The following is a 24,792-nucleotide window of genomic DNA, read 5'->3' as shown; positions in this document are numbered from 1 at the left end:
ATGCTGTTTTGGTCTCTCTCTGCTCTCTGAGAGGGTCTCTTGCGGGGGGCTTAAGTGGCCCTGGCTGGTGACTCCTGTCTACACCTTTATTATTGGTGATGATGGATTGAAGGCAGTGTTGGTGTCTGTGAGGACCAGATTGTGGATCACTTGGTTTTTCTGTGATGACCGAAAACATGGCTTCAATGGGTCGGTGCCAAGATGATGCAGAGAGGTTAAGAAAGTAAAGTGAAAAATTGTTTAAGCAAGGAGACACTCTTAGAGGGAGAGCGGGCAGACAGATGAGGGATTCATCTGTCTGGGTCTCTTTGGCAAGCCAGTTATGAGGGGCATATAAATGAATGGGCGGAATATTCACTGAGGAAGGAGGGGTTTGGGGGTAGACTTGCCTGATTTTTCATCCCAGCTCCATTTCCCAAGGGGAGGAAGAACTTCTGTCCCTGTTTAGCTTAGATCAAAAGTGTCATGGCATTTATGCATGATGGTACTTCCTATTTGTAAGGCTGATCTTGTTATAATGAGAGGGTGTGTGTGTGCTAAGTCTCTTCTGTTGTATCCGACTCTTTGCAACTCTGTGGACTGTAACCCAGCAGGCTTCTCTGTCCATGGGATTCTGGAATGGGTTGCCATGCCCTCCTCCAGAGGATCTTCCCTACCCAGGGATCAAACGCGCATCTCTTACATCTCCTGCATTGGCCGGTGGGTTCTTTACCAATAGTGCCACCTGGGAAGCCCAGCGCGTAATGAGAACACAATGAGTGAAAGATGGCATTTAGACTCAGGAGGTTCCTGCCTTTCCTCATCTTTCTTTGCTGCTTGAACCCTTATCACCCGAAATATGTGGTTTGCTGTCAGGCTGAAGGTCCCTGCTTTCCTTTGTGTGCCTGTGGACCCCTGCTGTGTACAGGCTGCGTGGTTTCTGGCCACCTGGCTCCTGCCCCATTTATCTGCTCATACCTAGCTACCTGCCTCCTGAAACAAAGGGACTTTCTGAGTAACCAGGTTTTGCCCTTGCCTGCGCCTATCTGTGGAGTTGTGATGAGAAGGCATTCAGAGAGTTAGATGTCGGTGGTAGCCTCTGGCATTGAAAGTGGCCCATGCAGGGTATTCCAGCACATAGCTCTTCACAGAGTTCCAGAAACGATGCCAACAGCATCATGATTGCTAAATCTGCTGACCGGTTTCCATGACATGGAGCACTCAGCCCCATGAACACTGGGATTGGGCGTGAGAAGTGGCTCTCCACCAAGACTTGGGTTAAGGGGACTGGCACGAAAGGGGTTAATATGGTAAATTAGCATCCATCTGCCTGGTCCCAGGATGGATCTGACCAAATGGCTCAAGGGAGGCTGGGTACCAGTGTTTAAACAGAAACTTGAATTTCAAGATATATTCCCAGCTGGGGTTTCCATTTATGGCTGATGTTAATAGGAGATGGGTGGGGAGGGCTGATGAAGGGTTTGACAGGCCATCAGGTTCCTGAGCTAGGATTCAGGGCGGAGCTTTTTGATGCGATTATGGGATCCAGAAAGATGACTTCTATGACTTCTGCACCAGAGCTGGTATCTGTGGTGGGGGTCTTGACTTGGGGACTCAGGAACTGAAGGGGAAACATAAATGAGATTCACAGGGATAGTGGTGCCTTGAATTAAGTGTGGGCTTCTCAAGTGGCTCAGTGGTAAAGAACCCACCTGCCCGTGCAAGAGACAGAAGAGATGAGGGTTTGATCCCTGGGCCAGGAAGATTCCCCTGGAGAAGGAAATGGAAGCTCACTCCAGTATTCTTGCCTGAAGAATCCCTTGGACAGAGAAGCCTGGCTGGCCACAGTGCAAGTCAGATACGCCTGGGTGACTCAACAACAACAAAGAATTGATATGCAAATGTTTGAGTGTTTGTTCATGGCCTGGGGGTGTGGGGTTGGAAAGGAACTAATCCTCAGCTCCTATTACGTTCTCAAAAGAGTCTGTGACTGTCCTATAAAGCTAGAACACTGATGTATAGCAAGAGATATGGCATAGAGAACCAGAAAGGTAGGAAATGGGGCAGACTGCCTGGCTTCCTAGAGGCCTCCCCCATTTCTGCTCTTGGTGAAGTTGAACAAGTCCCAACAAGGCAAACCAGGCTTTCTTGAAGTATATGAAATATTTCGTCCAAGGGAAATATGCACACAGGCAAATTATAAAACTTTCTATATATACATATATAGAAGCTTGGTCCAAAGCCAGATGACTTATTAAACAAGAGGAGCCCATGTTCAGGTACCTTGGCTGGAGACATTTTATCTGTCACTAGCCCACGTGCCAAATAGGGTCTCACAGGTTTGGAAGATGAGCCATTAGCCTGTAAGGTTGGAGCCTGCAATCTTCTTTTAAAAAGATGATTAATTGATTTCTGGCTGTGCTGGGTCCCCATGTTGCTGCACAGGGCTTTCTCTAGTTGCATTGAGCAGGAGCTACTCTCTCTCTGTGGTGCATGCACTTCTCGCTGCTCATGGCTTCTCCTTTTGAGAGCACAGGCTGTAGGGTGCTCGGGTTTCAGAAGCTGTGGCTTGCGGGCTTAGTTGCTGCACAGCATGTGGGATCTTTCCGGAGCAGGGATCGAACCCGTGTCCCCTGCACTGGCAGACGGATTCTCTGCCATTAGACCACCAGAGAAGTCCCTGAGTCTTCAGTCTCAGCATCGTGCTTGGAGTCCTGGCTTTGAGGACCTAGCACTATTTCTTGTGCAGACTTAGCAGAGGGAAGAAGGGGGCATTCCTGCTCTCCCCACTGAGAGGCGCGCCACCAGCTGAGGCCCTGCGACAAGCTTGGCAGCGCTGTGAGAGCAGATTTTTCCTATTAATTGTCATCCGGTTTCTGGAACAGCGTGTCCCCATGTCGGATGGATTAGGCAGCACCCAGGGCGGCGCCTTCCCCTCAGCTGTCCTTGGAGCCTCTCCCAGCGCCTGCTCCCCTCTCTCAGGCTGAACTGCCCTTGTTGGTCCCTACTGAGCTACAAGAACATGTCCATGAGGTTGGCAGTGAAATAGTCCTTAAACTCAGGTGACCTAAAGAAGTTCTGCTAAAATGAGAGGCAAGATGTGACGGTGTATTGAAGGCTGACCCTGTTTAGAATTAAGCCTGCATCTTTCTGGTCTTTATTACACCTGATTGTATTTAGTTCTCATCTTAGGATGACTAGCAAATGCCCCAGGCTGCATCCACCCTTGATCTTTGATTGCCAGCAGGCATCCCAGTCCAGGAAAAAAAAAAAAAAAAGAGCAAAAGTGTGGGTACCAGAAACCCCCCAACTCTGAAGCAGGCAAACCTCCTTCTCGTCTGAGCCACCCGTCCTCAGCTTTGAATTTTCAACTCTGGGTTAGAATCTGTAATGTCACTTAATTGCTCTTTGTTCCCAGCAAAGTTACTTAACTTCTCACGGTCTCTGTTCCCCCAACTTCAAAATGATGCAATGATCTCACCTCCCTCTTCTGATTGCCCTGAGTGTTAAGATCTGTGTGTGCCTGATGTTTGCAAGGGTGCTTGCGGTTGTCATTTTCTTCTCTTCTTTGTGTATAAGCCTTTCCAGGCTCCTTTTATTCTCCTTCCAGGAAGGGCTGCCCTCTCAAGACTTAATCATGCCCTAGTTTGTCCTGCACAGTATTTAGTAAAAATAGTTTTCTTCTGCCCTAATCCTAGGGCACTGTCATTATTTTGCTCAGACATCATTTGTCCTGTTAGACCAGGAGTGACTTGTCATAGAAGCCTGTGATCACTCTACCCGTATACCTGAAACTTTGCAGTCTGTGACAAATAGTTACTGAACTTAGAAATGAATGACTTTATTTTTACTCATTAAAAAAAAAAAAAGCACAGCTTGTTAATCAGTAATGGGCTAGTTAGGGCTCATTTGGAAATCTGAGCTGTCTGGGCAGTGGGAGGGAGAGTGGGGATGATCTGGGAAACTCATAAATAATTCCCATCATCCACATCTGAGGGCCTGGAACACAGTGTGTGGATGGGAAGGACTTATTCAAATGAATTCCTTCTGAGAAATTAAAAAATATTAAAAAAATACGAAGATTAGTTAAACAAACTCTCATATTCCATTCCTGCCACTCAGAATGACCAACTCACTGTTTTGTTTTATATTGCATCTATTTTTTTTTTTTTTATTACTGATGAAAAACTAAAATGGCTTTAACTGTCACCCCTGGTCCCATGGCCCCTCCCATTTCCCCAGGCAGTCATTAGCCTGAGTTCACTGTGCACCCATCAGTCCGCTTGTTTTGTCTCTCTCCCTGTATCTCTGTCTCTCTTTCTCTGGTGTCTCTGCACATCCCACTTACCCTCATGGCTCTCTCCCAGCCAACCTCATCCTCTGTCAAATTAGCCACTATCTCCACCCTATGACAATCTTAGTGCCCAAGTGTGATAACCAGTTCAATTTTATAATTCCACTTATATATTTGTATATATATATGTGTGTGTATGTATTTATGCATGTATATATATAGGTTTTTTTGATATTACAGTTGCCTTTGTCAACAGATATCTAGAAAATAGTCAAAAATATTGGGTCTGCCAGAAAGCTCATTCGGATTTTTTCCATCACCTCTTATGGAAAAACCACCTTACTGGCCTATGCAATATGTATATCTCCGTCTCTTATAGACCTTTTTAATAAATTTTATTTGGATAAGAGAATGTGTGTGCCAGCAGTTTTAAACAGCATAATTAAAGACTGCAGAACTCCTAAGAATTGTCACAGATATGTACAGGATGTGGAAATACATATTACATATGTATGTATGTATATATATACATATGTGAGTATATTTATAAGATGCATCACTTTGTGTATGTTTTAATGTATGCACGTTTATACTGCAAGCACCCTTCTGCATCTTGCCTGTCATTTGTTAGAGTTCTTGCCGTGTTGGTGTGTATAGGCGTTCCACTGAGCAGCTGTTTTATGGGGGATGAATGCATGGACCAGAGCTTATACAAATGAACTGAAAATGCGTTGTCTCAGACATCTTTTCACTGCTATCAGCTGCCATCCTGTTGATCAAAATTCTGGCCTGGGGAGAGGTCTGGATTCTCCCCTGTGGAGGTGTGAGGATTAGAGTTCCTCTCCTCTTGCGATCACAGAGATTCTAGAATGAGGCTGAGTGTCCGGTGGGGATTCTTTGGACTGTGATGAAGCCCTGTGCTTTCAAGCAGGATGATCTGGAAGTGCTTGATGTGGTATAGGCCCTGGCCAGTCAGAACAGACACCAGCCCTCCTGCTGGGCAGGACCCTGGGACTCCCTGCTGGGTCGTGTGTTAACTCATGATCACTGCTGGATCATGGGATAGTTGGGAGGTTCAGGGCAGGGGTCATTTACCAGGAGGTACAGAAATAAATGGACTCCCCAGGTGGCTCAATAGTAAAGAATCTGCCTGCCAATGCAGGAACCACTGGAGATGTTGGTTCCATCCCTGGGGTTGGAAAGATCCCCTCGAGAAGGAAATGGCAACCTGCTTCAGTATTCTTGCCTGGGAAATCCTATGGACAGAGGAGCCTGGCAGGCTGCAGTCCACAGGGTTGCAAAAGAGTTGAGCATGACTTAGTGACTAATACAGCAAACAACAGAAATATTTAAAAATAGTTCACTATTTTAACATCTCATTATATTGTGCCAGTGCATCCTGGGCCTGAAAGTGACATGGCTTGGAACTTATACCATGCTTATTCATAAAGTATGATATTTAAAAATTATACATCAAAAGATCATGACAGGGATCTAGCCAGGCTTAACAATATTAGTATTTACAGATGAGAAAATGAAGCATAGGAGGTGCAAGAAAAGAGGTGACTTACTCTGGTTTCTCAGTCTAGTTAAGCTGAGTTGGGCCTAGAATTCCCCTCCCTTGAGTTCTCACCCATTTTTCATGGCACCTAGAATGACCTGACTGCTTGGTGCTGGCTATCCCACCATGACGATCCACAGTGCATCTGGCATCTTTGGTTCACGTGGTTGTTAGAATGATGACCAGGTAAAAGATGCTTTGTCTAAGTATGTCTTTAAATAATTGAACAGGTCCTATAATTTTCATATAAGGTGACTTATCATTATTAAATGAAGAAGGAAGCAAATATGTGGGGTTTTTGGAGCCTGTAAAAAGAGCATACATTTGGAGGACTGCCTTGATGGTCCAGTGGCTACGACTATGTGCTACCAATGCAGGGGACCCAGGTTCAGGAAACAAGTCCAGTATTTCTTCTTGATAGTTCCCTGGTTAGGGAGCTAGATCCCACATGCCACAACTAAGACCAGATGCAGCCAAGTAAAGAAATAAATATTTTGAAAAAAGACCAACAAATGTCTTTGGTGCCCTGTGTCAGTAACTGGGCACAGAGACTAATATATATATATATATATATATATATATATATATATTTTTTTTTTTTTTTTAAAGAGAATACAGTCTTTGGTCTGTCTTATCTGACCATGTCTTATGTATGTATGTATTTAGGTATGTGTGCATGCTCAGTTGTTCCTGACTCTTTCCAATTCTTTGCAACTTCACCAGGCTTCTCTGTCCATGGGATTTTTCAGGCAAGAATACTGGAATGGGTTGCCATTTCCTCCTCCAGGGGATCTTCTGACCTAGGGATCGAAGCCAAGTCTCCTGCACTGATGCCTGCATTGGCAGGCATCGGGGTTGTCCACTGAGCCACTGGGGAAGTCGCGTAAGCGGGTTTATATATATCCAGATGAGAGTTACTGTGGCAGTGAGCTTCCTTTATCTTGATTCCCTCTTACTCCCACAGAAGAACCAGAATAATCATTCATTAGAGTTGAAACAGACCTCAGACTTATTAGGCTAATGTCCCCATTGTACAGGTAAGGAAAGAGACCCAGGGAAATGAAATGACCTGCCAAAATACATGGCTAGCTAGAGCAATGCTGGCCTGCTTTCCCACATACATGGTGTGCGCAGAGTCTGGGAGGGTCTGGGAGATGAAGCTGGATTATGAATAAATAAGCTTTGCTTAGTCAGTATTTTACCTAATTGTCTTTGAATGCCATCCCACTTCAACGGGGCTTCCAAAAGTATGAATCTGCTTTTCTCAAGCTGGGACACACCTGGCCTGGGGAAAAAGTGGGAGCTGATGGAAGAGTCTTGCTTCCCAAGTTTAGAGGACATCCTTTCTCTCTTTCTGGACACATTGGGGACCACCTGGCAAGGCAGAGGAGGTGGGAGGCTGGGAAGGAAAAGCTGCCTGGGCTTCTGGTAAAACCTTAAGTGCTTCATCTGCTTGCCGTCCATTCTAATGGTTGGATGTGTGCTGGTGCCTCTGATGGGCCTGTAGATGGGCACAACAGGATTGTTCCATTGTGACTTAGCATCAGCTAATAGGTACTTAAAGTAAAGTGGTTGCCTATTTGATTATGACTGGGGGTTATTAACATTTTTTCCCCTCCACAAACAGATGGTAACTGTCCTCCGAGTGGACTGTAGAATCATGCCAGAGTCTTGAATTTGGAGGTACCGCCTGCTGCCAAAAGAGCTTGGAGGCGGCTACTCACATTGAATGGCCTTGTTTTCCCTCTGCTTGGTTAAAGGGGATGGTTAGACTTGGGGAGGAGTCATTTCTGCCCTCTCTCCTAAGCTTGGGACATTGGACTCAGAAGGGTTCTTCTAGGGTTGGTGGCGGGTGGAGGGGAGGGGGTCCTATCCTAAGGTTTGATCCTCTCACTGACATTTCTTTTTCAGCTGGGAGAAAGAATCCCTGTATTTACAGCTGGGAGCACAGAGCCAGGGAATTGACACAAGAGTGGGTTAGGGACAGAGACTTCTGAGACAGCTGAAAGGAGCCCTGGGCCCTGGACGAGGCCACCACTGGTGCTGCTGATGAGGTAGCTCCTTTTGTCTTGGGAAATACACTTATCTGGCCTTGATTTCGAGGCTTCTGAGGTTGGTGCTAGTGGTGCCTATGCAGGAGACACAAGAGACGCCCTACTGTCACCACTGGGCATGCAAGACTGCCCTGCTCTGTTCCTCTCTCAGGCATCCGGGAACCAGCTGTTTTCCAGCACTGACTGACTCTTCTTTTTGAAGAGAAATCCCTGTGGTTTTTTTTTTTTTTGAGTCAGATACAAAATGTTTCTCTACTGTAACTACCTGCTTGCAGGCTGTTCTTGGCAGGTCCCTGCTTCCTGGACAGCAGGGCCAAGGGTGGCCAACGTGCCTGCTCTACAGCCAAAGCCATTGTCTCTCTGATTCATTCGATTTTGGCAGCAGAACACAGTTCTTACTAGCCCATGCCATTGCAACAGGTTCCCACAGGGTTAACAGACCTTTGATACTTCAGATTAGAAGTTCTCAGCTTTGTGTCCCCTGCTTCACATGTGACAAAGGACTGTCAGCCACATGCCTTTGCCCTCCTGCAGGAATAACCAGGTTTTTGGACAAATAATGGCCCTTGCAGTAGCTTGATACCTAAAAAAAAAAAAAAAATAGATGAGCATACCAGTTAGCAAAAGAGATTTTTAAAACTAGGAATAAATCAGGTTCATGCTAATTTTTACTCTTAAAAAAATTCACAAACTTTGGTTTTTTATTGATCATCCAAAGTCCTGGTGACAGACTTCCTCTCTGATCCAGAAATCTGTCTCTATCTTGGCACTAGGATGGAGAACTAAGAGGGTAAGGGGCTGCCAGCCATGATTTCTCACAGTGTCCTTGGTCCAACGTGGCTTGCACCCCTGCACAGTCAAGCTGCAGAAACAGTCCCGGCAGAATCCCCTGTCTTCTTACAGCACAATGTTTCCGTCTCTGTATCTTCTCCTGCGAGTCCTGGGGGCTTTGCACTCGCCCAGAAGAGGAGGGACTGCGGCCTCTGTTTAATGGAAGCTTCCACAAAGGCTGCAGCGCCCAAGCCCTGGGTTTAGGTAGCCTGTTCTCTCGTGAACTCTGTAGAAGCTTAGGGATGTCCAAAGAGTGGCCCATGGAACCGCAGGCAGCAAAGCAGAGAGATGAAAACAGCCGTTGATGGGGGAACACGATTTTGGACTCGGGGAGAAAAGCCACACAAGGAAAACAACGTCAGACAAGAGAACCACTGCGAATCCCCAGTCCCAGCTTCTCCTCAGTCCGCTTCGTGCTGCGCATCCTCCAGGGGGATAAGCCAGATGGGGTGGGGGAAGGCTGCTTTGCAGGAGTAGGAAGGGCAGCCTGCATCCGGCTGGGGCTCAGCCCCCAGAGGTGTCTGCCACCCACTCCCGGCGGGGAGCATCCTGAGGAAAGAAGAAGAGCGTCTAGTCGGTCCCTTCCTGGCTCTAGTGACACCCTCTCTTTCTCCCTTCCCTGATACTGCAGTATGTTTAGTTTAGAGAAAGATTCATAAGGTCACTCTGGCACTCACCCCTTTATTCTTTCTTCCTGTATTCATTCCGCTGCCACAAGCCAGAGACAGATTTGCTGACATCTTCGCACGGGTTCCCAAACCAGCTTCCTCCTTGACAGGACCGGCTGCCTGATTTGTGGGACCCAGTGCAAAATCTTCCCAAAGTACTAGAGTTTCAGGGCAGTGACGGCAGAGACTTACACCCTAATCATGGGGCTCTTCTGAGCGTGGAGTCAGGGTCAGGCCCGTGACGCTGGCTAAGCTTGCTGGCGCCCTGCTGGAGCCCTGGCGCCTTTATCTTTTCCTGCATGGTGATGAGGGGAACGGATATTTCTATACTTCCTTTTTAAAGAGAAGTTGAGATTTGGGGTGTCAGCTGATTTTTCCTTCTGATCGTAGCAAGGGAAGATTATGAGGGCACTGGGCATTTAATGGGCACTTACTGTATGTTGGTCACTGTTCAGTTACCAAGTCACATCCAGCTCTGTGCGACCCCATGGACTGCAGCACGAAAGGCTTCCTTGTCCTTTACCATCTGCTGGAGTTTGCTCAGACTCATGCCCACTGAATCAGTGGTGCCATCCAACCATCTTATCCTCTGTTGCCCTCTTCTCCCCCTGCCTTCACTCTTTCCCAGCATCAGGGTTTTTTTTTTTTTTTTTTTTCCTATGACTTGACTCTTTGCATTAGCTGGCTAAAGTGTTGGAGCTTCAGCTTCAGCATCAGTCCTTCCAGTGAGTATTCAGGGTTGATTTCCTTTAGGATTGACTGATCTGATCTCCCTGCTGTCCAGGGGATTCTCCAGAGTCTTCTCTAGCACCATATTTGGAAAGCATCAATTCTTTGGTGCACTTACTGTATGGCTGCCCTGCCTTACTTACTGAATGTCAGATGTCTAATATACCTTTTAACGTTTAGTTATTATATGTGACTATTCTCCCCATTGTAAGGATGAGAAAGATGCTCAGACTGGCTAACTTGCCCTGTGTTGTGTGACTGGTGAGTAAGAAAACCAGATTTTAATTGAGGTCACTCTGAATCAATGGTTCTCGATCTTTGCTGCACATTCCAATCACTTGGTCAAATTGTTTAACTCCATCAGCCCAGGCAGCACCTCAGACCAATTAAATCCGATTCCGGAGGTGCAACTAGGGCATGGGCATGTTTTTTAATGCCTCAGGCGATTTCACTTGTGCAGCCAAGTTTGAGAACCAGGCCAAGATGCAGCTGCATATAGCCTCCCAGGTCATGTATGCAGTCTCTAGACTGATCTATCTGATCACCTTGGGAACTTGGGAAACATGCAAATGCCTAGGATTCACTCACACCCGCTAGGTCAGACCTGGGATGAAGTGGGGGTGATGTTGATGCTCACTGACGTTTCATGACCGTGGCTCATGAATCCTGGGAGATGCTGGGGATCTTGGGAAAATGCAGATTCTAATTGAACAGATCGGACAAGGGCTGAGATCTAAGTTTCCAAAGGATGTTTCTCCAGGGCCCACAGTTCAGGTAATGAGGGATTAAGTGAAAACCCCAGGCCTGTGATCTGGGGACTTAGGTCAGTCACATCTCTGCTTTTCATTTCTTCCTGCACATCATGACCAAAATCAGCCTACCTCAAAGGCTTACTATACTAGCTGGAACACTGTGACTCCTGGTGGGAGAAATGGCAATCTACTCCAGTTTCTTGCCTGGAAAATTCCATGGGCAGAGGAGCCTGGCAGGCTATAGTCCATGGGGTCACAAAGAGTCAGACACAACTGAGCATGCACCCACAACAACAATAGTGACTATCAGATTACAAAATAGAACCACGACTTCGAAGGCATTTGAGTTCTACCTGGGCTTTCCTAGTAGCTCAGACGGTAAAGCATCTGCCTGCAATGCAGGAGACCCAGGTTCGATCCCTGGGCCAGGAAGATCCCCTGGAGAGGGAAATGGCAACCCACTCCAGCATTCTTGCCTGGAGAATTTCATGGACAGAGGAGCCCGGTAGGCTACAGTCCGTGGGGTTGCAGAGAGTTGGACACAACTGAGCAACTAACACATACTCTTTGGGTAGCTAAGCCTCGCTCTTTTCCAAAGCAGTTTCTGAAGTGGACCCCTTGGTTTACACCAAACTGCCATCTCCTTCCACGCCAGGGTACTTTGGAAGGCATGCTGCCTCCTCTGATCTCAGTATGAGGTCCACCAATGCAAGAGCGTGGGACGGAGCCCCAGGGAGGTCAGCAGTCAGTGGGCAGGCAGCCTTCCCAGCCCAGAGTCCCTTGTGCTACTGGGGTAGGCATTACCTTTCCTCTTTTAGAAAGTTCCATGCCCTGTTTCCTCTTCCTCCCACAGCGGATCTCGGAGGTACCATTGGGGGCTGTAGGAAATCGGAGCAGCTTGGACTGGCAGGCAGTGATGTGGATCCGGGCATGTTCTTTGCTGGAAGAAGCCTTATGGGTTAAGTCAGTGGTGGCCCAGACCACCTGCCAGCCTCAGAGATGCTGCACTTGGTGGCTGGAATGTTGTCCTTACTCCTGCTGCTCCCGGGGTACTTACCCTGGATGCGCTCCCAATTGACTGTGGAGTAAGAGTTGCATAGCTGGCCAGAGACTGGAGCAGTTTCCTTATCAGTTCCAGAGATGCCAGGCCTCTCTACCTGACAGGCATCTGAAGTTCAGAGGGGCCTCGGCACTGTAGCAGCCATGCGTACCTGTCCCCAGGTGATGGAGAAGAATGCCAGCATCTGTCTGTCTGCCAGCAGGGCCTGATGTGAACCACTAGGCGGGTGCCCAGATGGTTCCAGGAACTACCTTTCCAAGTGAAGCATTCCCAATTGATTGAGTTCAGCGGGTTGGCCTAGGACCAGTGGAGGGGTGCTGCCCCCCCCCCCCCATGGTTGGCTCTTTAAGGGAAGCAGGCAGGATCTGAGTCCTGTTATTGCCCATGATGTACAGATGTGGCTCGAACAGCCTCGGTCGCTGCGTGGGCTTACTTCTCAGGAGGGACCATGCCTGCCTGATTGAGCTTTGTGTGGGGCTGGAGGCCTTTAAGAAGAAGCACTGTCAGCAATGAGGGGCCGCACAAAAGAGTGGGAAAATGGATACTCACGTTTGCTGTTGCTGAGTGTGCAGACTGAGGCTGCCTTTCTGGCAAGCGGTTTGGCAAGTTCTGATAAAGCTAAAGTCAGAAGAAGCCAATGCCCTAGAAACTCCACTTCTGAGAATTTAGCATCAGGTAGTGGTCACAAACAGCTACCCATCCTGATGTGTGTGGGCATTTGTCCCACTGTGACTTACACAGTCAACTGGATCAACCAAGAATTGCTTAAATATCTAGTAATAAATGGCTGGTTAAGCACACGATGCTTTATACCTGTGATGTAATTCAGTGAAGACATTTAAACTGACAATTCATTATTAGTTTTTCCAAACTTTGAAACTTTTTATTTTGTATTGGGCTATAGCCGATTAGCAATATTGTGGTAGTTTCAAGTGAACAACAAAGGGACTCAGCCGTACATATACATGTATCCATTCTCCACCAAAACCCCTTCCACCCAGGCTGGCACAGAACACTGAACAGAGTTCCCTGTGCTAGACAGTAGGTCCTTGTTGGTATCCGTTTTAAATATAGTAATGTGTACGTGACCTTCCCAAAGTCTCTAACTGTCCCTTCCTGTGACCTGTGACCAGCCACCATGGCATCATGCCCTTTCCTTCTGTAGCATCTCGAGCAGTTATTCAGAGTGTTTGCTGAAGGCTCTCCTCTCCCAGAGTTTCGTCAGATTCATGTCCATTGAGTCGGTGTCTACCCGTCTTATCCTCTGCTGCTCCCTTCTCCTTTTGCCTTTAATCTTCCCCAGCGTCAGGGTCTTTTCCAATGAGTCAGCACACTCCAGGAGATAGTGAAGGACAGGGAAGCCAGGCGTGCTGCCGTCCAAGGGGTCACAAAGAGTCAGACACGACTGAGTAACTGAACAGGAACAACTCCTCTCCCAGTGGGTGAACTATGCTGGGCTAACTCACAGAGCATCACCGATACAGCAGACTGCCCCAGGCACAGGACGTGTGAATGTCCTCTGGCCACCTTGTGCTGTGCACCCTGAGACCTGAGCCTAGGCCTTCTCCCCTGACCGCCGGTGCCCAGTGTTGTAGCTGCTGTGATGCGGTGTGTGATCCGAATATTTTCTTGTGATGCCTGGTGATTGCCTGTAAGATAGAGACATTTTCCAGCTGAAAGCTCTTTCCCTGCCTGACTTTTCTCTTTGCACGTCATGGGCGTTCCATGGACAAGAAGATGCTAGATGGACCTGCCTTTCCGGGTGTTTGCTTGGTCCTCTCTCACCCTTGATGTCTCTTCCTTTACCGCCGCCTTTCCCCCCCCCCCCTCCTCCCCCGTGGCACTGGATCAGTAGTGTGGCTTCGTCTTCTATCAGCATCCCTGAGACTTCTTCCTAGCCTAGTAGTCACACACTTGGTGCCCCTTACACCTTAGAGTCAGACAGTGTGTGCGTGCTCAATCACTCAGTCGTGTCTGACTCTTTGTGACCCCATGGAACTGTAGCCCACCAGTCTCCTCTGTCCCATTTCCTCCTCCAGGGGATCTTCCCGACTCGGGGATCAAACCTATGTCTCTTGCGTTTCCTGCACTGGCAGGCAGATTCTTTGCCACTGCAATGCCTGAAAGTTGCCAAGGAGTAGTGTCACCAGACAGACATGGGGTCGAATCCCACTTCTGCTGATTGGGAGCTGTGGCACTTACTGTGACTCCTTAACTTTCCTGGGCTTCCATTTCCTCAGCTGATGAATGAGCGGGCCAGTTCTCACTGTAGATGGTTTTGTGGGAATTAAATAAAATTATGTATATAAAGCAATTAGCTTAGTCCCTGGCCATGTAGTAATCACTCAGTGAATGTGGTGAGGGGAGAAATAATTATGACTTTTGCTCCATTCAGACAAGTGGTGAGTAACCCACAGATGCCATAATGGCTGGGGTTTGCAGCCTTGGGCTTACGTTAGAATTAACCTAGGGATCTTTTACAAATTCCAGTGTCCAGGCTGCTCCCCAGACCAATTAAGTCAGAATCTCAGTGGACAGGACCAGACTCTAGTAGTCTCTAAAATGTGCCCGGGTGAGTGTAGTGGGCTGTGAACCAAGGCTGTGAACCTACCCTGTGGCTTCCCTTGCCTCTTCCTGACAAAAAGAAGCCCTTTGGGACACAAGCAGGTGGAAGGGATGGAGGGATGAAGACACGGCAGGGAGGACCTTTGTTGATTGTTTCGTGTGCTCAGTTGATTCCGACTCTTTGTGACTCCATGGACTGTAGCCCACCAGGCTCCTCTGTCCATGGAATTTTCCAGGCAAGTATACGGGAGTGGGTTGCCATTTCCTGCTCCAGGGGATCTTCCTGACCCAGGGATTGAACCCAGGTCTCCTGTGTCTCCTGCTTTGCAGGCAGATTCTTTGCCTGCTGAGCCATTGGGAAAGCCTCTATCCATAGAATTCTCCAGGCAAGAATACTAGAGTGGGGTGCCGTGCGCTCCTCCAGGGGATCTTCCTGACCCAGGGATCGAACCTGCGTCTCTTATGTCTCCTGCATTGGCAGGTGAGTTCTCTACCACCAGCTTGTTTACTGGGTCCCAACTATTGTGTCAGGCATGGTGCTTGCCCTTTACATGTTCTTGCTTTTCACTGTGAACTTGTGATGCAAATTCTTGTACCTGTTCCTTACATGAGCTTCAGGAAGGATGAGCGGCTTGTTTCATGTCGTATATCAGCTGGCTTAAGGATGAAGGGCTTCCCTGGTGGCTCAGACAGGAAAGAATCCACCTGCAGTGAGCGAGACCGGGGTTCGATCCCTGGATCAGGAAGATCCCCTGGATAAGGAAGTGGCAACCTACTCCAGTATTCCTGCCTGGAGAATTCCATGGACAAAGGAGACTGGCGGGCTACAGTCCATGGGGCCACAAAGAGTCAGACATGACTGAGCAACTAACAAGGATGAAGGACCAGGAGATGAGGGTGGGGCCCGGCTTTCTCTCTTTCCTTTTGGCCCCTCCTTCCCTCCCTCCTCCAGAGAGGTGATGGAGTGCCCTGGCTCTCACCCACTCTGCGTGGGGACCGGCTGCCACACCTGTTCACCTGCAGTGTTTAATGACCCGGCCCTCCTGTGGTTCCTTAGGGCTCTCTGCCACCTGTTCTTACATGCACGGTTGACTGTGCTGTTTACTTAATGGAGAGATTTAAGTGCCCCGCAGAGGCTCCCCGCGGATAAGAGCAGAAACATCCACTGACTAGACGTGGGAGCCTTGTTGTTGTTTTGCTTTTCTTTTAAATGTTTATTTATTTATTCATTCATTTTTGGCTGTGCGGGCCTTTGCTGCTGCTCGTGGGCTTTCTCTAGTTGCGGCGAGCAGGGGCAGTGCACTGGCTTCTCATTGCGGTGGTTTCTCTTGAGGCCGATCGCGGGCTGTAGGGTTCAAGGGATTCTGCAGTTGTGGCTGCAGCATGTGGGATCTTCCTGGACTGGGGATCGAACCCATGTCCTCTGCATTGGCAGGCAGATTCTTAACCGCTGAATCGCCAGGGAAGTCCTGTTTGGGTTTTTATTGCCATCAATTTTTAGGCTCTCTCGTGGGTTGGGGAAAAGTACGGAGCAGGATGGACACAGAAAGGGAGAGAGAGACTCTTTCCTGCCTGACTGTAGATCAGATGGCAAATTCTCTCGGAGAGTCTCCAGCTTTACTGGCAGGATGAGAGGATCCTGGTAACATGCAGGCTCTGATTCAGCAGGTCTAGGGCAGGATCTGAGATTCTAAATTTCTCACCAGTTGCCAGAGGAGGCTGCTCCTGGTGTTCTGCCAGCCACAGTTGGCTTAACAAGGCTCTAGTTTCCATAATGGATACCCAAGTCTATTTTCTGAACCCTGCAATTTTTACTTTGGGAGATGTCATGGGACAGTTTAACGATCTGGGTTCTAGCCCTGCCTATCCTCTAATCATCTTTGGTGATCTTATGAACTTCATTTTTCTCTTCCTTAATAGGGAGGATTTGAATTCAGTGACTTCCAAGGTCCCATGTCATTGTAACATCCTGTGATTCATTGGTGGATTGGGGTGGGGGGTCAGGGTAGATTAAAGGGAGCGTGGAGTAAGGAGGATGGGAATTCCTTGGGAGATGGGTGTTGAGAGGAGCGTCTGTTGCCTAAATTGGCTGTCCCTTTAAGATCAGTGGGTCTGAATCATGAAAGGTCAAAGGTTGAGGGACATGGGCAATGAACTTTCTATTGTGCTGTGTGTCCACAGCCCTGGGGTAATCTCTGAACTCCTGGCAGGTAGGGCTGCGGCTCTTGCTTCCTCACTTGCCTTCTCCAAATGGCAGGAGTGTACAGGGGGGCATCTCTCGCACTGCAGGACTGCTGGAGGGCCCTCTCTGTGGGTCACAGGTCTAGACCCTGGGGACTGCAGACTTGAGTAAGACAAGGCTTGTCCTTCTTTGTCTTCAGCAAGCAGAGTGTACCTGATCTCTCAGCCCTTCTATTGGGGGTGGGCACCCACTCATTGCTTTCTGCCCGTGGGGTGCTGTTGTTTTCTCCAGTTGCCATGATGGTTAGCCCCTTGGGCCAGCCCCTATGTGGTGGTGGTGGTGGTGGTGGTTTAGTCGCTCAGTCATGTGTCTTTACCCCATGGACTGTTTGACAGGAGTCAAACAGGCTCCTCCGTCCCTGGGATTTCCCAGGCAAGAATACTGGACTGGGCTGCCACTTCCTCCTCCAGGGGATCTTCCTGACCCAGGGATCAAACACGAGCCTCTGCCTCTCCTGAATTCCAGGCGGATTCTTTATTGCTGAGTCACTGGTAAAGTCCACACATTTAGGCACACACACAGATACACTTGAATCTATGTAACTGCCAATCTATATACCTTAAATATCTATATTCACATTTATATTTTACACATATGTTTAAATGAAAATTCAGTTCCCCGGTGGCTCAGGTGGTAAAGAATCTGCCTGCAATACAGGAGACCTGGGTTTGATCCCTGGGTTGGGAAGATAGCCTGGAGAAGGAAATGGCTCTCCAGTATTCTTGCCTGGAGAATTTCAAGGACAGAGTAGCCTGGCAGGCTACAGTCCATGGGGTCACAAAGAGTCAGACACGACCGAGCAACGAACACTTTAAATGAAAATAGTCTTGGGCAATCCATACAGTTGTTTTGACCTATTTTTTTTCACTCAACAATGCATCTTAAACATCTTTCCATGTTATCCTATAGGCCCATGTCTTTAGCCTTTCCATTATTCTGTAAAGGTTGTTTTTCTTTCTTGTTTTGCTCTTTTCATGATGCTTGTATATTACACCATTTCATCTGGTTCATTCAGAATTTAATCCATTCTCCCTGGGGCGACAGTGACAGACGGGCAAAGGCTGCATTTATATGAATGAGAGTAAGAAAGACACAGGCCAGGCCTTCTCAGCTCCCCTCGGTTCCCTCTGTGCGTGTTTCCAGCCTGGCTTTGTCCAGGAAGCATCAGGTATGAGAGGCTTGGCAGAAGCCAAGCTGACCTTCTTCTGTGAGCAGTGGCACCAGTCCTCAGCCACGGGTCCCCCGAGTGAGTGTTAGTCACTGAGTTGTGTCCAGCTCTTTGCGACCCCATGGACTATAGTCCACCAGGCTCCCCTCTCCAGGGAATTCTCCAGGCAAGAATACTGGAGTAGGGAGCCATTCCATTCTCTAGGGGAGCATCCTGACCCAGGGATGGAACCTGGGTCTCCTGCATTGCAGGCAGATTCTTTACTGTCTGACTCACCAGGGAAGCCCACCATGGGGGCATTTCAAAGGCCCTGAAGGACATGGTTTATCTGTGAGCTTAAGCTGATGTGGAAGCTGGGATGCACTCAGATGAAATATTTAGAATCTGTCATCTTAACAGAAGCACCCTTTATCATATGCATGTACACACCCCAACAAAGGCTGAGGGTTGAGATGGGGGCTGTGGCAAATGGTGGCTAGGAGCACAAGTTTTGGTCCGAGACTGAACCTGGGGACTTCACTAGTGGTCCAGTGGTTAAGACTTCGCCTTCCAGTGTGGGGGGTGTGGGTTCGATCCCTGGTCAAGGAGCTAAGATCCCATATGCCTCATGGCCTAAAGACCAAAACATAAAACAGAAACAATATTGTAACAAATTCAAGACTTTAAAAAGATGGTTCAGATTAAAAAAAAAAAAAAAAGACTGAACCTGGAATCCCAGACTTGACACTTGCTCTGTGTCTTGGGTGAGTCACTTAGACTCTTTAACCTCAGTCCTCCTTGTTTGTGATGTGAATGAATAGTGCCGACTTGATTGCATTTTGAGAGCATTACCTGGGATTCCCTGTGCAAAGCCCTTGGTGCAGTGACAGCCAGGTGGTCAGTGTGCAGATGGTGGCCCCTGGCCTGCTTTTAGGGCTCTCCCAGGTGGGAGGAAGGCAGAGCCTCTCTCTCTGTCTCTCTGTGTATTTCCACTCATGAGGTCGCTTTCTTTGGATGAACTTTAAGTACTTCTTGGTAGTCACATACAGATGTGAGAGTTGGACCATAAAGAAGGCTGAGCACTGAAGAATTAGTGCTTTCAAACTGTGAGGCTAGAGAAGACTCTTGAGAGTCCCTTGGACAGCAAGGAGATCAAACCAGTCAATCCTAAAGGAAATCAACCCTGAATATTCGTTGGAAGGACTGATGCTAAAGCTGAAGCTCCAGTACTTTGGCCACCTGATGCAAAGAGCCGACTCATTAGAAAAGACCCTGGTGCTGGGAAAGATTGAGGGCAGGAGGAGAAGTGGATGGCAGAAGATGAGATGATTGGATAGCATCACCGACTCAATGAACATGAATTTAAGCAAACTCTGGGAGATGGTAAAGGACCGAGAAGCCTGGTGTGCTGCAGTCCATGGGGTCGCAAAGCACTGGATATGACTTAGCAACTGAATAACAACAACAAAGTACTTAATGGAGTTATTTTTCTTCAACCTCTGTATGAAGCACAGGGCAAAGATACAGCCCTGCTCTCATTTGACAGAAGGACAAATTCAGACCCAAGGATGCAGAGGTGTGTCAGGGCTGATGGAAGAGTATCAGACCAGTTTAAGGAGGTGGGGTCCTCCTCCAGTCTCGGATACTGACTGGCTGTGTGGCCTGCGTGGTCACTGCCCTCTGATCCCCATTGTCATGACTCAAATTGAGCCAACTTGTGGGGCTACCTCATCACTAAACTCTCTCCCACACCCAGCCCTCTGACCTCAAGACAGCAGTAGTTTAGTCTCTCCTCTTGCAATGGTTCCCCCTCATTCTGGGTGGACATTTCTGAGGCATTAAGCATGGGTGGTCAGGCCAACACTCACTAGTATCCAAGAGAGCCCTGGCAGTTGTCTGGATTTGGCAATGGCCAGCATACACTTGGGGCGGGGGTGGTGGTGGTGGTGAGATGACCATCATGTCCATTGCCTCACTGGAATGTGCTTTCTCTCCCGGAGTGTAGCTCAGTTGGAATTAGGTATGATGATCCTTCCTAGTCATTTGAGAAGATGAATGACTGTTAGTCATCAGAGCCCTTGCACAGCCTTCTCTGGGCTAATGTCTATTGAGACATCAGTCCATCCAGAGCCCCAGGACTGGAGAATTTCAGGCTTTGCACTGAATTAAGTGGGAACCAGCAGAGTCCTCCCAGGTTAAGCAGTAGCCCAACCTGCTGAAGCAGAGTAAAGAAACGGACACATTGTGTTCTACACATAGAAGTGGGGACTTCCCTGGAAGTCCAGTGGTTAAGACTTTGTCTTCCATTGCAGGGGATGTGAGCCAGGGAGTTAAGATCCCACATGTCTTGAGACCAAAAAACCAAAACATAAGACAGAAGCAATTGTTGTTGCTCAGTCACTCAGTCATGTCCAACTCTTTGTGACCCCATGGACTGCAGCAAGCTAGTCCTTTACCGTCCTTTACCAGATGGTCCTTTACCACCTCCCAGAGTTTGCTCAAACTCATGTCCATTGTGTCGGTGATACCATCCAATCATCTCATCCTCTGTCATCCCCTTCTCCTCCTGCCATCAGTCTTTCCCAACATGAGGGTCTTTTCCAGTGAGTTGGCTCTTCCCATCAGGTGGCCGAAGTCTTGGAGCTTCAGCTTCAGCATCAGTCCTTCCAACGAATATTCAGGGTTGATTTCCTTTAGAATTGACTGGTTTGATCTCCTTTCTGTCCAAGGGACTCTCAAGTGTCTTCTCCAGCACCACAATTCAAAAGCATCAGTTCTTTGATTCTCAGCCTTGTTTATGGTCCAACTCTCACATCTGTACATGACTACCGAAAAAACCGTAACTTTCACTGTGTTGATAGCTGGCAAGTGGCAACTGCAAGAGACTGTCAAGGGTGACTCACCCAAAGTCAAAACACGGTGCTGGTGGGAGAGTGGGGAGTCAGCAGCAGATCTAACCTTCATCCTGGTGAAAGAGTGTGAAGGAGGAAACAAATGACTAAACGTTATGAAGACAATGTCTCAGACTGCAATAGGGAGACAAAGATTGTTCTTTAAAAATTATTATTATTGAGTAGAGCTGCTTTACAATGTTGCGTTAGTTTCTGCTCTACAATGAAGTGAACCAGCTGTAAGTGTACATCTACCCCCTCCCTCTCAGCCTCCCCTACCCGTCTAGGTCATCACAGAGCCCCGAGCTGAACTCTGTGCTATACAGCAGGTTACACTAACTATCCCCTCCTCCGCCCTCCTATCCCCTGCAGAATTGGACATTAGGGGAGAAATCAAGTGACTTCTTGGAGAACAGTGTTGGTTGGGACAGAACAAGGCTAAAACCCAATCTCTTGACTCCTGATGCTATATTCCTTCCACTGCAGCATTACTTCTATGAGCTTACTTCTCATAGCGTAGTAAGTAAGTAAGTAGTAAGTAAGCTTACTTCTTCTGTGAGTACTTCCGCTGTACTTCCATGAACTTACATCTGGGTCTCCTTGTTTCATAAATCTTTACAAATTTCAGGAAGTACTTGGGCAGCTAAGGGATGGGGTCAGGCAGTAAAATTAAGGACCTTGATTTTGAATTCCTGTTCTTCAGAATATTTGCCCTCATCCAGCTCCTGTGGTTATGGACTGTGTCAGCTCTTAGCAGTGCCTGCAGCCAGGACTCCTTGTCTCTTGCAGGTGCTTTCTCCAGATTGCCTTTTCCCCCCTTTTTATCAGCTGGGTCATGTTTTCCCTTCCATTTCCAAATTCAGTCATGCTTCACATTTTGACTGCTTTCCCTGGTTCTGTGAACTCTCTCCAAGTTGCTTGCTTCTTTCGGCCAACAGGCTGCCCAGAGTGTTTCCACTGGTCGCCTCCCTGGGGCCTCTCACAGTTCCCTCGATGGCCCTTGACCCCTATCCTGAAAGGGCCAGGGCTTACCCCACTCCGTACATGCTGAGTATTATTCCATCGTATACTTGTACGACATCTGCTTGACTCACTCATCTGTCAGTGGACATCTAGGTTGCTTCCATGTCCTGGCTATTGTAGACAGTGCTGCAGTGAACATTGGGATACATGTGTTGCTTTGAATTATGGTTTTCTTAGGGTATATGCTCAGTAGAGGTATTTCTGGGTCATAAACCACAAAAAGGAATGACATTGGTTCGTTTTTAGTGATGTGGATGGACCTAGAGTCTGTCAATGTGAAGTAAGTCAGAAAGAGAAAAACAGATATCACATATTAATGTGTGTGTGTGGAATCCAGAAGAATGGTGCAGATGGACATATTTGCAGGAATCGAGATGCAGATGTAGAGAGCAGACGTGTGGAGGCAGGGGGAGGGGTGTGTGTGGTGACCTGGGAGACTGGGATTGACACGTATGCACGCTCACGTGTGTGAAAGACAGCCAGTGGAACCTGCTGTGCAGCACAAGGAGCTCAGCTCGCTGCTCCATGATGACCTGTTGGATGGGAGTGGGGTGGGAGGGAGGTCCAAGGGGGAGGGTACATATATATACATGATTCATGTTGTTGTCTAGCAGAAACTGACACAACATTGCAAAGCAGTTATGCTTCAATTAAGAGAAAAATACATGCTCTCGTCTTTCCATCCTGTGTCTCCAGCTGGCCTTTGCTCTGACACCTTGTCATTCATACAGACCCCGCCCCTCTCCAGAGTGTCTTTCAGGATTAAAGTTAGGTGAATGAGGCTTCTGGCACACAATCTTAGAGGCTCAAAAAATCCCCAATAACCAAGGTTTAAAAAAAAAAAATCAATGGATATTTTGCATTAACTTAGTTTTTTTTTTTTTTAAAGACTATTACATCACATTGCTATTTCTCTTTATTACTGAGCCTTTGGGGACCTCCGGAAATTTTGTGCCTGAGATGAATGCCTCGTTCATTTTACCTAGACCAGACCTGTCACTCATTCTCCATCTCACTGTGTTCTTTTCTCCCGATTTTTCTCCTAGTCATTCTTTCCTGTTATCCCTCTAGCCTTCTGGTCCTTGTTGACTTATTCCTTGTTAATGAATGTTCTGTTGACATCATTTTCCAGATTGTTAATAAAGATGTGAACACATTCTCTAGGCCTCACTCCAACCTCTCCATAGCTTGTGTGCTAACTGGGGCCCTTCGTTCAAGAAAAGAAACTGCATTTTAGCATGAGTTGTGTTGTCTACTGTCTCCCAGCAAGCATTTCCATATTCCCCAGGTCTCTGTTATCCTCAGCCAAGCACCTTCATGGCTCTTGTTCGAGACTTGCTGAAGCTCCACGAATGGCTTGAGAGATAAGCCCCTGTAAATTAATCCTTGTGAATGTTGGGAGCTGACAGCATGCGTGGTCTGACCAATTTGGATTAATTTTTCAAGGGAGATTTGGGTAGAGGCCATGTCAAGAGCTTCTCTGAAGTCCTACTCTCTCATCTCGGCTCCAGTCTCCTGGGCCATCTGCTTGTTTTGGTCAATCAGGAAAAACATTGCTGCCATAGTCAGATGTGACTTGCAACTATAAACCTAGTTGCTCTTCCTGTGCTCCACCAGGCACATTAAAATATCCATCTCCTCTTAGCCTGCTTGTTTCAGAAGCAGCTGGAACTAAATTTACCTTTCTTTCTTTTTGTCAAAGGAAAAGAGAGATGTTATAACATAAATCTGGTAAAATAGAAGGGTACTGTAGAATGATACATCCTTTGTAAAATAGGTACATGCTTTTAGCAGCCTACGTGTTAAAGAAGATGGTCATTTTCTTTGTTCTTCATTAAAGTAGAGAATGCCAATAAAGTGAATTTGGGAAATAGAGAAAAACATTAAATCACCCTTGTCGTAACATCCTAAAATAACCACATGGGTTTGCATCCTGGTCCATTTCCTTCTAGTCTCTTTTACATTTATTTATGCTGTGGATGCAATTTTATATCTTCTCTTTCATCTAGCAAGGTATGAGAATAGTCTCTGTATCATTCAGTTCAGCTCAGTTCAGTCGCTCAGTCGTGTCCGACTCTTTGCGACCCCATGAATCGCAGCACGCCAGGCCTCCCTGTCCATCACCATGATCATTATAACCATCGGTTCAGTTTTAAGGATTTTCTGCTCTATAACTCACATAAATCTGCCTTTTAACAATTTAATCACTTGCCTTTTATTGGTCACTTAGGTGATAAACAACAATGAAATGAACATCTTTGTGCATATCATTTTCCTTAGTTGGGATGAGTCCCCTGGTTTAGATTACTGATGGTGTAATTACTGTTAATACAGGGGAATGGGGAACATTGCTAAAATACTTTACAGAAGAGTCTGATCAAGCAACCAGGCTACTATCAGCATATGAGGTGCTTCTTCCTACTCCTGTTCTTGGGCTGAGTGAAAGTTATTTTTATCCGTGAGTTACTGTTACCCTAAGAGTTCCTCAGCTAGACATATAAATACTTGTGGCACTCTTTAGAGTCCTCGGGTCCATTCATTTTATCATACTAACAGCATCAATGATAGGAGCAATAACATCCCAACTGCTACCTGTCATATTCCTTCCACCAGTGCTGTCTGATAGAAATATATTTGAGCCATGTATGTATTGTTAAATGTTCTAGTAGACATATTCATCAAGCTAAAGTCAAACAGATGAAAGTAATATTAACACTACATTTTATTTAACATAATGTGCTCAAAATACATTTCACAATTTGACTTGTGGCACTAACTGTGTTTCCAGTGCTCAAATGTAGCCGTCTACCAAAAAAGCCAAAATGCGTTGTTAAATTCTCTCTCCCTTCTTTTGGGTAGGATGTTAAAGTCTTTTCTGTTTTGTTTTTTTTTTTTTTTTTCACTCTTGAGTTCAGGTTTACCCAGAAGCTGACTCTGAGACAGGGACTTACTGCATGGGTTATTTACTTGGGAGGTGATTCTAGGAGGCAGAGGGG

At 47.2% G+C, this 24,792-nt stretch overlaps 1 protein-coding gene across 7 annotated transcripts in view; it reads left to right on the top strand.

The window, feature by feature from the left end:
- The window catches only part of NTRK3 (neurotrophic receptor tyrosine kinase 3), a 414,880-nt gene that overhangs the window by 148,135 nt on the left and 241,953 nt on the right, over nt 1-24,792 (top strand). The gene's annotated exons all lie outside the window — the stretch shown is intronic.

This window comes from Capricornis sumatraensis, chromosome 19 (assembly GCF_032405125.1).
Source record: "Capricornis sumatraensis isolate serow.1 chromosome 19, serow.2, whole genome shotgun sequence".
In the NCBI taxonomy this organism is placed as follows: Eukaryota; Metazoa; Chordata; class Mammalia; order Artiodactyla; family Bovidae; genus Capricornis; species Capricornis sumatraensis.
Note: the sequence above shows the minus strand (reverse complement) of the source record. Positions and strands in the feature narration are given on the sequence as shown.